Below are 14,756 nucleotides of genomic sequence, written 5' to 3' on the forward strand. Positions count from 1 at the left end.
AAATGGGGGAGGAGGTGATATTCAGGAGGTGGATAGAGGTTAAGTGGAGGTGGGGTTGAGGAGGTAATTAGAGGGAAAGAGAGAAGGGATGATGTGGAAAGAGAGGGGGAGGAGATAAAATGCAGCTTAGGGAGATTAGTTAATGTCAAGGGAGGAGAGAGAAAATGATTTGGAGTGGGAGGGAGTGGAGGAGATGCGGAAGAAAGGGAGATGAAATTATAGAGAGGGATGGGAAGGTTTTGATACAGTGGAATCTCAGTGCACTGAAGAAACTTAATTGATGTTGTATCCTGAAAGCAATGAACAAAAGCAGCATGTCCTTCATGCTCTCATTATCAAAATGTTCAAATTTTACAGAAAAATGAAACAACAATTCTCGAGGACATCTGGAAATATTTTTCAGCCTGTGAAATTGTTTGTAATGTAGTAAATAGGAAGCTGCAAAATCAATATGTGCACAGTAAGCTTCCATAGTAAGCAATTTTCTAATGAGCAGATAATCTGATTTTAAATTCATTGACTAGGGATGAACTGTCCTAACTTTATTCAATCTTTGCTGTGAGATTTATTTGGCCTTGGTTTGAAGTTCCAGACATTTCTTCAGTCTGTAAGCAGGCCATTCAGCCCATCTTGCTCACACTGCCCTTCCAAAGGGCCCCCCACTCAGACCCCTACCCTATCCCTGCAATCTCGCATTTCCAATGGCTAATCCACCTAACTTGCTCATGTTTGGACTATGGGAGGAAACCAGAGCATCTGGAGCACGCGGACACATGGAGAATGTGCAAACTCTACGCAAACAGTCGCACGAGGCTGGAATCCAACCCATTTGTTTGGTGCTGTGAGACAGCAGTGCTGACCATTGAGTCCAAGTTTCATCCAAGAGATGGAGTTTTAAATCAAAACTTCAGGTTTTTTTTCTGTTCAGTTTTGTGATTTTGATTCAGTAGCTCAGTGCCCACTGTTGCCATGTAGTCAGAAGTCACACAACACCAGGATGTAGTCCAACATGCTTATTTGAAGTCAGAAGCTTTTGGAATGCTGCTCCTTCATCACATGAAGTCAACCCAGTCCAACACCCGCACCTCCATATTATGTTGCCATGTAGTAATACTTGAACTTTCATGAGACATGGGTACACCATGGGTGGCAGGTGCCTGAACAATGACTCGACATTTTGGGTTAGTGTTCTGCAATGTACAAGTTGGGCTGGTACAGCCTCACAAGGGTCCTTCAGTGAGGCTGAAAGAAATGGTGAGGTCAAAGCACACTCTGGAAATATGTGACAGGAATTCTCCTCATGGAGAATTGCACTGCTGATCAGAATGATCACACAGAGTGATTTGTGCTTCCACAGTCATTGTACTAAAGGCATGTGAAGAAAGGCGACTCTGCAAATCAAACTGGAGGCATTCATTTAGCCCAGCAGTAATTCTATGGTGGGAATAGAAAAGGCTGGATGGTGAATCTTTCAGAACTGGAGTGATTGTCATGGTGCCATAGACCACAAGCATTGTCTTAACATCTCAGAATAAACAAGGCTGAATTCTGAAATTATTTTAACCTCATTTATTCCATCGCAGTTTGATACAGTAAGCTATCTTATGGTCACTTGCATATGATTGCAGTGTGTCATAGGAATACCTCTGGGCTGAGTACACAAGTGCATTGATAAGTTCCCTCTTGACAAATGTTGACAAGTTGGTAAGTCATAAGTTGACAAGTTGATGAAAGTTTGATGATGTAGAGGTGCCGGTGTCGGACTGGGTTGACTTCATGTGATGAATGGGCCCCAGCTATGCCTGTCTCTTTGTCGACTACATAGAACAGTCCATCTTCCGTAGTTACACCGGCACCACTCCCCACCTCTTCTTCTGCTACATTGATGACTGCATCGGCACCACCTCATACTCCCGCGAGGAGGTTGAGCAGTTCATCAACCTCACCAATGCATTTCACCTGGACCATCTCTGACACACCCCTCCCTTTCCTGGACCTCTCCATCTCCATTAATGACGACCGACTTGACACTGACATTTTTTACAAACCCACCGACTCCCACAGCTACCTGGATTACACCTCTTCCCACCCTACCTCCTGCAAAGATGCCATCCTGTATTCCCAATTCCTCCATCGCCACCATATCTGCTCCAAAGAGGACTAGTTCCACCACAGAATACACCAGATGGCCTCCTTCTTTAGAGACCGCAATTTCCCTTCTCGCGTGGTTGACGATGCCCTCCAACGCATCTCATCCACATCCTGCACCTCTGCCCTCAAACCTCACCCCTCCAACTGTAACAAGGACAGAACCCCTCTGGTGCTCACCTTCCACCCTACCAACCTTCGCATTAACCGTATCATCCGCCAACATTTCCGCCACCTCAAAAAAGATATATTTCTCTTCCCACCCCTTTCCGCAAAGATCATTCCCTCAGGTCCATGCCCCTAACAAACCACCCTCCCGTCCTGGCACCCTCTCCTGTCACCGCAGGAATTGCAAAACCTGCGCCCACACCTCCTCCCTCACCATCATCCAAGGCCCCAAAGGAGCCTTCCACATCCATCAAAGTTTCACCTACACATCTACCAATGTCATTTATTGTATCTGTTGCTCCCGATGCGGTCTCCGCTTCAGGGAACGTCTCCGGGACAACCGCACCAATCAACCACACCGCCCTGTGGCCCAACATTTCAACTCCTCCTCCCACTCTGCCAAGTACATGTAGGTCCTGGGTCTCCTCCACCACCGCTCCCTCACCACCAGATGCCTGGAGGAAGAACGCCTCATCTTTCGCCTCAGAACACTTCAACCCCAGGGCATCAATGTGGACTTCACCAGTTTCCTCATTTCCTCTTCCCCCCCACCTCAGTTCCAACCTTCCAGCTCAGCACTGTCCTCATGACCTGTCCTACCTGCCAATCTCCCTTCCCACCTATCCGCTCCACCCTCTCCTCTGACCTATCACCTCCATCCCCACCCCCATTCACCTACTGTACTCTTTGCTACCTTCCCCCACCCTCCTCTCTGACTTATCACTTACATCCCCATCCCTATTCACCTATTGTACTCTTTGTTAACTTCTCCCCAGCACCCCCCACCCCCCTTTTATCTCCCACCCTGGATGCTTCCTGCCTCTATTCCTGATGAAGGGCTTATGCCCGAAGCGTCAATTTTCCTGCTCCTCGGATGCTGCCTGACCTGCTGTGCTTTTCCAGCACCACTCTAATCTAAACTCTGGTTTCCAGCATCTGCAGTCCTCACTTTTGCCTCGTTGATGAAAGTTGTATATAACTCCTCTTGAGCCTTCAATCTGTGAACAAAATACCACCATAATTTAAAGCAACCAAATACATTCATTGAAAGTAGTATAAAACTAACCACAAACATTCTGAAAAAAACCTTATTGTACAAACAATGGAGAAGGATTTTACATTGCATCATCCTATAACATCCATTTGTGTCATAAACCATCTCAAGGTGCATCGATTGAAGTGTCACTGGATTAAATTTGATGCCTAGGCATAAAAGACGACGTTTGGGCAGATGATCAAAACATTAGTAAAAGGAAGAGTTTTTAAGAAGTGCTTTAAAGGAGAATAGAGAGTTGGAAGAATAGGAGAAATTTGTGAAGCTTGAGAGGGCAATTGGAGACACAGCTGTCAATTTCCACTTCAAAGTCTGGAGATTAAGTTGAAACCCTGGGAATTGATAAGAACTTTATTGAAGAGTAGGAGAACATGAAAACTTAATCAAAGTGTAATATCAGAGAGAAAGAATTAAGTGGGATTCCTTGGAGTTCAATGACGTTTCTAATTCACATCAATGACTTAAAGTCAGAAACGTAATATGTTATGTAACATTTACAGATAACCAAGGACTTGTAATTACACAAGGCTTTTCATAACATCAGGATGTTCCAAATTGCTGTTCAGCCAATGAAATGCATTTGTAATACACAACACGCTGTCACTTTCTTCACAATAAGATCCCAAGCACAACAAATGAGATAATGTCTGGAGAATCTATTTTAATTATGCTTGTTGAGAGAATTAGCAAACTAGGAGAATTGCCCTGCTGTTTATCAAAAGGTGCCTCAAAGCTCACACTTCAATCTGGAAAGCAAACTGGGCCTTGATCTACCATCTCATCAGAAGGACGGCACCTCTGACTACCTGGGGTACTGGACAGGTGGAGGAGTCCAGATTTTTATGTTCAAATCTCTGCCAATAATACCAGACTTGGAGTGGCAACTTATGTGATTGAAGATTGAAGCTCAAACATGAATCAGATAAAATATGTAAATGAGTATATCAACAGTGGATGAAATTCCATTTGTGTGTCGTGACAGACAAAGGAAAACGCAGGCTAACAGATTCTGAGCAATCAAGATGCATATTGTTTATTTATAAGAGTTTAGTCACTTACTCAGTCTTATCCCTCTCATGCAACCCACAGCTGAAACAGGCAAGAATTGTCATCTGGTTAGTGGTGGGCCGAAGTGGGGTTTTAGTTGGCAGGAGACCAGGATCCAAAGGGACATCGTTCCAGTGGTTAGGTAATTGTTTAAGCTGGGAAGGAAAAGGGTGGCAAGGCCGGCTTTAAACTCCTCCTGATCCTGACCGAAGAAGAAAACATAGGGCTATATAGGATGCGCAGTGCAGGAATGGGCCATTCAGTCCATGTCAGGGGGTTCATACTCCACTCAAATCTCTTCCCAGCTTTCCTCATCTAAATCTGTCATCGTAACCATCTCTTCCTTCTTCTCTTGTGTTTATTTTTCTAGTTTTCCGTTAACTACATCTAAACTATTTGCTTCCAGCCATCTCTGTGGTAGTGAGTCCCACATTCTCACTACTCTTTTGGGTGAACAGATTTCGTCTGAATTGCATGTGGGATTTATTTGTGACTTTTTTTTATTGATGGCTATGCATTAATTCTCCATGGCATTTGTTATTTGTTCTCTTCAGCTGATTGTGTCCATTCTCCTTCCAAACCACATTTCAGAGATATTTCACAAGTTGGCCTTCTCTGTCTGGAAGTTTCAAGTCTCACATTCACAGAGAACATCACTGAAAAACAAACCCATTACAAGTCTTGAAATCCTGATGAATTTTTCTTGAATGTTTATCCAAGTTTGAGCTTTTTCTTGCTGAATATGGTCTACCCTATTCCTATTTTGTGCTTATTTTTTTGTTGGGGCTACTATTCTGCAGACAGTAAGTGTCATAAACATTTGAATTCTCGTACCTGTTGTAGTTTCCTTCCTTGCATTTACATATGAGTACTTCATGGTAACTTAACATATGCATCTCCTTGATTTAACTGTTGCAAACTCTCATTTCAGAGTTCATGCCCTAGTTTCCAAAACCATTCTTCTGAGCTAGCTACAAGTGTTTCATCATCTGAAAATCTCTCTAATGTTATCACTTGATCCCAACTGTAACATTCGATGCTGTATTTCAAAATGCTTTTTTAAATCAATGCTTCTATGTACACATTGAAGAGGAATGAAGATAAACGAATCACTCATTGAACCCTTCTTCTAGTTACATGTGTTTATGAAACCCATTGGTTATTCCCACGGCTCCTGCTGGTCTACTTCCAGATAGCTTTTAAATGGTCTCCCTTTACTTTCAAATCCATTGATCTAAATCTCACAATATTTTAACTGAGTGTCAAGATCATTGGATTTCAAAAAGGATTTTTCTCCATGTCATCCTAAGCTTGCATCATAAATTTCCTACTCCTTCCTTGTGGTGCTCCTCTCATTTGATGCTCACCCAATTCTTTAATTTGACAGTGCTGGAAGAAGACATTACTGCTTGGAGATTCCAGAACAAACTGGCATTCCCAATGCTGGCACTATTTTCGAAAGATCATTGTACACCTGAATACTCACTATTGGTCTGGAGTGGTGCTTTTAGATATGTGACATTTGCTCCATCTTTGACATTGGCATAGAAGGGAAAGGGCATAGAAGGCACCTGAAGATCCTCAAGACTTGCAAGAAATATTGTAGATGGAAGATTTCAAAGAAAAAGAGGAAGGGGGAAAGTAAAAGTGAACATCAATGCTTCATGGCTTGAAGGTTGAAGGATTTTATTGACAAATAAGGCTGGCACAGGCTACAGGCAGATGACAGGACGTAAGATGACCATGTGCCAAGAACCAGTCTCCAGGCAGAAGACAAATTGTGATAGCGATGATAGCGTATTATCCTCTTTGATCCTTTATCCCTCTATCCCATCTCGGCTGAGCAGCTTAAAATTTCAGCCCACTGAAAGACACATCTATTGTTTTTTTCTGCGTGGCCGGGTTAAAATTCCATCCCTTTGGCCCTTCTGTCTGGAACTGAGATGTTTAAGGACAGCTTTTATGCTTGGTTCCAAGAGGCTAAAGATGCAGAGAGAGTTAATCCAGAATATTATTTTAATTTAAAGTGCAGGAGGAAAATGAAAGCAACAAGTGATCAAGCTAGGAAAATATCACATTGGAACCTGGGTATTAGAAAATCCTTCCTGGGACAAAAAATAATGATTGTGTGCAATAACTATATGGAGCTTCTTGGGTGTTGTGCTAACATGCCAAGAATCCTGTTTCTCTCCTCGTATCCATTGCTTCCAACCTTTGGGATCTCTACAATTGCCAAGATTTTCAAAGAAACCTTCTGCCATTTTATTGGCAGACCACATGGTAACAGCAGCAATGTGATAATTATAGACTGAGTTAGTTGATCCACGCTATATGATTTCCTGCTTTGTTTTTTTTTTCATTTCCACCACCTGAACTGAAAAGAATAAGAAGTGTCATGCTCCTAGCCCCATGCCCTCCATTAAAATCAATGGATTGTTACAATTTTCCTATGTTCAAGCTAGTTTTTGTACCAATGCTATTTGAACTGAAAAATAATGATCTAAGTGCCCTGGCAGTGGAATGATTTATTGCTTCAAGACTGGGTTTAAACTCCTGATTGTTAAAAATGTATTACTGTTGCAAAGATTAAGCAACTGAGATCTTTAGTCTCCACTTCTGGGGTTGTCAATTTTAATATTGCAATGCCAGCTGTCATTACAAGATGTTTTTCAGAATTTTAATGACTTTTTTTCAGTTTCTCCACTGTGCTCAAGTTCACTAAAGCCAGGAACGGAACAAAAATCTCCTTTCAAATAACTCTCATTTGCTTCTTAATCATTGTTGTTTCAATCAGGTTTTGAGCAAATTGATGTGCATTAAACCTCAAATACATTTCAAACCTGATCTGTTAAGCAGAAAATCATTGTGATTATGTCAATCTTTAGTGGCTGCAAAGATTTTTGATCACATCAGCCTCATTCCAAGTTAAACTTTGTTAATAAGTGAAAATGTCAACAATAGCTTTCTTGACTCAGCACTTTTTGTCCTGAGCCACAAATGTGAAACTCAATCAGTCGCAAATTAGTGCAGCCCAGGAAAACTGAAACAAATCTAGTAACTCAGAAATGAACATTCGCTTCTGAATGATAGTGAAGTTTATTGAAGACTTTGCCATTTCCCATTCCGGGTATCACCACCTCCACCTCCATGCCCAGCTCCAGTGATCAGCATCTTGTTGCTTGTGCTCTTAGGACAGCTCCAGAACCTAACTGATACTATGGCAGCCATGCTGTCTTCTAATAAGACAACTAACATCATGAGTAACATGTTGCCAGCTGTAAGGTTGGCACATGAGGCAGCGAGATTCCTCATGACAGATAGCAATTTCATCACCGCAGGAAAAGAAATATGGGCCACTGTAGATACCCTTTCAATATAATTTTTAGATTGAGGCTTCCAGATCAAATACACCTTGACTTAGAAGTACCATTACTCACACTATGAAAAGCCAACATGCAGGCATCCCACATGCTTTGTAGCAAACTATGAATGTATAAGCACTTAGAAATTCCATACAAAATGTTGATAAAAGCACATCACTTCCAGTTTGAGGTATGTACTATTCTGAACTGTGGACTAACTGACATTCTGTAAAATCCTTTCATCATTTCTTTAATCTTACTGTGAAATTATGCTTTTCTCCATTTGTGTCAGAAGAAATATGTTCTTCCTTTCCTCGTTTGAGCAGCTGAATACTGTTTGGATTTATAAAGAGTTGAATTAGTCTCTCGTCCAAAAGAATGCCATGCTTCTTCTGTTGAAAGTTAGAAATATTTCATTTCTTTTTTGTACAGTAGTGCCTGAGTGCTTTTCTTTGCGCAGGTTGTGTCTAAGTACATGCACTAAGTGAAGGCTTTGTAAAAGCTTTAACTTTGTGTCTTTAACAGCATCTCACAGGTGGGATTCTGAAAATAATGTAACTCTCAAAGCTGATTGCAACCTGCCCAGTTCAGATTCTAATGGGGTACATTGGGAATGAATACTTCCATTTGCACAAGATGTACATATTTAAACTACAGAGCCCATAACTTCCCAATGCTCAGGAGATCCAGCAGGGAAAAGGAAACAATAAGTTACGCATCCATGAGCTAAGTGTCTTTGCAGCACTCTGTGCTTGTGACCAGTAGCAAGAATCTTTCCACCAAAGCCAACACCCTGTCACCAACCAAGGGCTAAAGATAGCTTAAATGAATAGGCAAAAAATGTCAGATGGAGTGTAATGTGGGAAGTTGTGAGGTTGGCCACTTTGGTAGGAAAACTAGAAAAGCAGGTTATTACTTAGATGAAGAGAGATTGCAGAACTCAGGGATACAGAGAGATCTGGGTCTCGTGGCACATGAATCACAAAACATTCGTCTGTAGGTACAGAAGGTGCTTAGGAAAGCAAATTGAATGTTGGCGCTTTTTGCAAGGAGATTAAAATGTAATTCAACCTCTCTTGGCAATTAAGGGAAAGGGGGATGGACTCTAGGGCAGTTGCATGCTCCTCTTGCAGGATGTGGGCGGTAAGGGTCACCACTGATGTCCCTGCTGACTTCACCTGGGAGAAGTCTACCCAACACCAGCTCCTCACAGGCCGTGTTAGGGAACTGGAGCTGGAGCTGGAGGAACTTTGGATCATTCAGGAAGCTAATAGGGTGATAGAGACGGTTATAGGGAAGCAGTCACACATATGGTACAGGATAAAGGTAGTTGGGTGACCGTCAGGAGAAAGAAAGGGAATAGACAGACAGTGCAGGAATTGAGAGTGAGTGCAGATGAACATGTGGCTGCAGGGCTGATGTAGGAGGGAGGGCTTCAGATATGTGGATCATTGGGATCATCTTCTGGGGAAGGTGGGACCTGTACAGGAAGGGCAGGTTGTACCTGAACTGGAGGGGCATTAATATCCTGGGTAGTAGGTTTGCTAGAGCTCTTTGGGACGGTTCAAATTAAATTGGCAGAGGGGTCGGAACCAGATCTATGGATCAGATGATGGAGTAAGGTAGTGAACAGCCAGATACAGCGTGCATAGAGTCTGTGAGAAGGGATAGGCACTTGGTAGGGCAAAGGTGCAGTCAATGTGATGGGTTGTATTTAATACAAGAAGTATCAGGAATAAGGGTGACGAACTTAGAGGATGGAACAGTACTTGGAACTATGATGCTGTGGCCATTGCAGAGATTTGGATATGACAGGGGCAGGAATGGTTGTTGGATGTTCCAGAGTTTAGATGTTTCCGAAAGAATAGAGTGGGAGGTAAAAGAGGTGGACGAATTGCATTGCTAATCAGGGATAGTATCACAGCTGCAGAAAAGGAGGCTGTTGAGGAGGTTTTGTCCACAGAGTCAGTATGGGTGGAGGTCAGAAACAGAAAAGGAACAGTCACTTTATTTGGAGTTTTCTATAGACACACAAATAGCAACAGAGACACAGCAGAGCAGGTTGGGAGGCAGATTTTGGAAAGGTGGAGAAGTAACAAGGTTGTTGGCATGGGTGACTTCAACTTCCCTAATATTGATTGGAATTTCCTTAGTTCAAATTGTCTGGATGGAGCAGTTTTTGTCAGGTGTGTCCAGGAAGGGTTCCTGACTAAATATGTAGATAGGCCAGCGAGAAGGGAGGCCATATTGGAATTGGTACTTGGCAATTAAGCATGCGAGGTGTCAGATCTCTCGGTGGGAGAACATTTTGGTGACAGTGATCACAATTCCCTAACTTTTGCTTTACTCATGGAGAGGGATAGGAACAGATGGTATGGGAAAGTATATAATTGGAGCAGAGGGAATTACAATGCTATCAGGCAGGAACTGGGATGCCTAAACTCATGACAGAAATGTGGAGGTTGTTCAAGGAACACTTGCTGATAATGCTGAACACGTTTGTCCCACTGAGGCAAGGAAGGGATAGTAGGTTGAAAAAACCTTGGGTGACATGGAAGTGGAACATCTAGTCAAGATGAAGAAGGAAGCTTACTTAAGGTTGAGGAGGTAAGAATCAAACAGGGCTCTAGAGGGTTAGAAGGTAGCCAGGAAGGAACGTGAGAATGGATTTAGGAGAACAAGTACTGAGCATAAAAAACCTTTAGCAGGTAGGATTAAGGAACACCCTAAGGTATTCTACACTTATGTGAGGAACAAGAGGATGGCCAGAGTGAGGGTTGGACTGATCAATGATAGTGGAAGAACTTGCGCCTGGAGTCGGAGGAGGTAGGGGGGGTCCTTAATAAATACTTTATAGCAGAATTGACTACTGAGAGAGAACTTGATGTTTCTGAGGACAGCGTGAGACAGGCTAATATGTTTGGACAGGTTGATGTTAAGAAGGAGGATAGATAAATCCTGATGATAATCATGAGGATAGATAAATCCCCTATGCCAGATGGGATAGACCCTAGGTTACTACAGGAAGCAAGGAAAGAAATTGCTGCACCTTTGGCAATGATTTTTGCATCCTCACTGTCCACTGGAGTAGTGCCAGATGATTGGAGGGTTGAAAATGTTATTCCCTTGTTCAAGAGAGGGAATAGGGATAATAATGGGAATTACAGCCCAGTCAGTCTTACATCTGTGGTGGGTAAAGTATGAGAGTGAATTCTAAGAAACAGGATTTATGGTTACTTGGAAAACCATAATTTGACAAGAGATGGTCAGCATGGCTTTGTGAGGGGCAGGTCATGCCTCACAACCCTTATTGAGTTCTTTGAGGATGTGAGAAAACATATTGATGTGGTAGAGCAGTGTACATGGATTTTAGCAACGCATTCAATAAGGTTCCCTATGGTAGATTCATTCAGAAAGTTATGTGGTATGGGATACATGGAAATCTGGTGTCTGAATAGAGAATTGGCTTTCCCACAGAAGACAGAAGGTAGTAGTAAATGAAATATTCAGCCTGGAATTTGGTGACCAGTGGCATTGTGCAGGGATTTTTCTGGGACCTCTGCTCTTTGTGATTTTTACAAATGACTTGGATGAGGAAGTGGAAAGGTGGGTTATTAAGTTTGCCAATGACACAAAGGTTGGCGGAGTGGTAGATAGTGTGGAGGGGCATTGACAGGTTGCAGAACTGGGCCAATAAGTGGCAGATGGAATTCAACCTGGAAAAGTGTAAAGTTATTCAGTTTGGAAGGTCAAATTTGAATGCAGATTACAAGGTTAAAGGCAGGATTCTGGCAATGTGGAGGAACAGAGGGAGCTTGAAGTTCATGTCCATAGATTCCTCAAAGTTGCCACCCATGTTGATAGGGTTGTTAAGAAGGTGCATGGTGTGTTGGCTTTCATTAGCAAGGAGATTGAGTTTAAGAGCTGTGAGGTTATGCTGCAGCTCTATAGAGTCCTGTTTAGATCACACTTGCAATATTGTGTCCAATTCTGATTGCCTCATTATAGGAAGGATGTGGAAGGTGCAGAGGAGATCTACCAAGGTGCTGCCTGAACTGGAGGGCATGTGTTATGAAGAAACATTGAGGAAGCTAGGGCTTTCCTCATTGGAGCAAAGAAGAATGAGAGGTGATTTGATAGAGGTGTATAAGATGATGAGAGGCATAAGCAGAGTGGATGGCCAGGGACATTTTCCCAGGGCAGAAATGACTATCATGACAGGGCATAACTTTAAGGTGATTGCAGGAATGCTTAGGGAAGATGTCAGAGGTAGGTTCTTTACAGAGATTGGAGGGTGCGTGGAATGCATTGCCAGCAGTGGTAGTAGAATCAGAAAAAATAGGGACATTTCAGCGACTCTTGGATAGGCACATGGAAGATAGTACAATTAGGGTGTGTAGTTTAGACGGATCTTAGAATAGGATAAAAGGTCCGCACAACATAGAGGGCCAAAGGGCCTGTACTGTGCTGTACTGTTCTATGTTCTGTGTTCTATGTTTACTAGAGTAGTCTTATCACAGCTGTACGTGGCTTTGTTGGGATCACTTCTAGAGCATTGCTGATTTGTGCACTCTAATTTAAAAATAACATATAATTTCATGAGAAAAAGTGCAAAGTAGATTCCTTGGAAATGGCGATTATTTTCTGAAGAAATTTTGGACAGGCTGGGCATGTATCAACTGACTTTAGAAGAATAAGGTACCAGCATTGAAACAGATACGGCCCTGAAATGATCTCGAAAGGGACATCATAGGATGGATTTGGGAAGGATATTTCCCCTTACAAAGGAAAAGAGATCTAAAGGACTCAATTTGAAAAAAAAGGGCTCTCCACTTTTAGAATTCATTTCCCTTTGAGGGTTGCTATTGTACCGCTCTTCCTCAGAAACCAGTGGAGGTAGAATCATTGACTGTTTTAAGTATAAGTTGAAAATTTCTTGGTTGGCAAAGGATTCAAAAATTATCGAGCTAGAGAGGAATGTAAAAGCCACAAACTGATCAGCCATAATTGTAATAAATGATAGTAGGCTCAAGGGCCAAACAGCTTCTCATTTGGACGTTAGCATGTATGAAAGTCCATGTACAGTCAGAAATAAAGGATTTTAAAATGGAAAACAAAGAAATGGCTGTAAATCTAATTTCATACTTCACTTCTGTTTTTGCAAAGGAAGACACAAATAACAAACCAGAAGTAATGTGGAACATAAGGTTTAATGCAATAGAAGAATTTGTATTATTAGAGAAATGGTGTTGGAGAAATTGAAAAGATTGAAGCCTGATAAATCCCCAGGGCCTGATAATCCACATCTCAGAGTACTAGCAAGTGGCCCTGGAAATAGTGGATGTGTCAGTGGTGATCTTCCAAGATTCTTTGGACTCTGGAACAGTTCTACAGATTGAAATGTAGCTAATGTTAGAGAGAAAACAGGGAATGATAGACTGGATGGGTATATGAATATGAAGAGATTAGAGAGATATAGGCCAAATGCTGGCAAATGGGACTATATTAGGATATCTGGGTGGCATGGATGAGTTGGACTGACGGGTCTGTTTCTGTGCTGTACCTTTCTAAGACTCTATGACTCTATGACCAGTGTGTCTGACATTGGTAGTGGGAAGATGCTAAAGCCCATTATCAAGGATTTCATAGTAGAGCACTCAGAAAATAGTTGTAGAATAACACATAGTGAGCACAGGTGTACAAAGGGGAAATTATGCTTGACAAATCGTATGGAATTCTTCAAGAAAGTTAACAAGTAAAGTTGATCATTTGGAACCAATGGATGTGGTTTATTTGGACTTTCAGAAAGCTTTTAACAAAGTCCCACATAAGGAATTAATGTGCAGAATTAAAGTGCATGAAAGTATGGGTTATCCTATGAAGAGGATAGAAAATTGCTTTGCACATAGGAAAAAAAAGAGTAGAAATAAGTTAATCTTTTTTTCTGAATAGCAGGCAGGCTAGTGGTGTACTGCAAAGATTGTTAGTAGGACCCTAGCTATTCAAAATATGTGTTAATGAATTAGATCATTGAATCACTACCGTTTGGAAACAGGCCCTTTGGCCCAACAAGTCCACACTGACCCTCTGGACAGTAACCCACGCAAACCCATTTCACTACCCCATTACTTATATTTATTTGGCATGGTCAGTTCACCTAACCTGCACATCTTTGGTTTTGGGGAGGAAACCGGAGCAGATGCAGAGAGAATCTGCAAACATCTCACAAACAGTCGCCCGAGGTTGGAATCAAACCCAGGTCCCTGATGTTGTGAGGCAGCAGTACTAACCAGGAAGCCACTGCACCATCCAAATGTAATATCTCACAATGTTCAGATGATAAAAAGCTGAGTGGAAGGGTGAGCTATGAGGAGGATGCAAAGATATTGCAGTGTGATTAGGTAGGCTGAGTGAGTGGGCAAATGCATGGTGGGTATAGTGTAAGGTGGATAGATTTGAGGTGGCACTTTGGTGGCAACATTAGGAAGACAAGTTATTATTTGAATAGCTGTAAATTGAGAGGGGGTAATGTTCAATATGAGCTGGGTGTCCTTGTGCACTAGTTGCTGAAAGTTAGCTTGTCGATGCAGCAGACAGTAAAGAAGGAAAAATGTATGTTAGCCTTCATTGTGCGAGGATTCAAGTACAGAAATAAAGATGTCTTGCTGCTGTTACACAGCACATTGGTGGGCTATGTCTGGAATATTGTGTTAAAAATCACAGAGCACCAGGTTATAGTCCAACAGGTTTGTTTTCAGAGCGCAGCTCCTTCATCAGATGGTTGTGGAGTATAAGATCATGCTCACAGCATTTATAGCCAAAGGAGTTTAGTGTCATGGAGATGTGATACAGAAAACAATTTTCGATTAAAACTTTCATCGTTTATAATGGGATATGTTGGTTTCTGTTCTTTGATATGTAAAACCCAGAACTTCTTTTAAATTACTTTCCCCCAAGATAGCTCAGTGTTTTAAACA

Source organism: Chiloscyllium plagiosum, chromosome 3 (assembly GCF_004010195.1).
Source record: "Chiloscyllium plagiosum isolate BGI_BamShark_2017 chromosome 3, ASM401019v2, whole genome shotgun sequence".
In the NCBI taxonomy this organism is placed as follows: Eukaryota; Metazoa; Chordata; class Chondrichthyes; order Orectolobiformes; family Hemiscylliidae; genus Chiloscyllium; species Chiloscyllium plagiosum.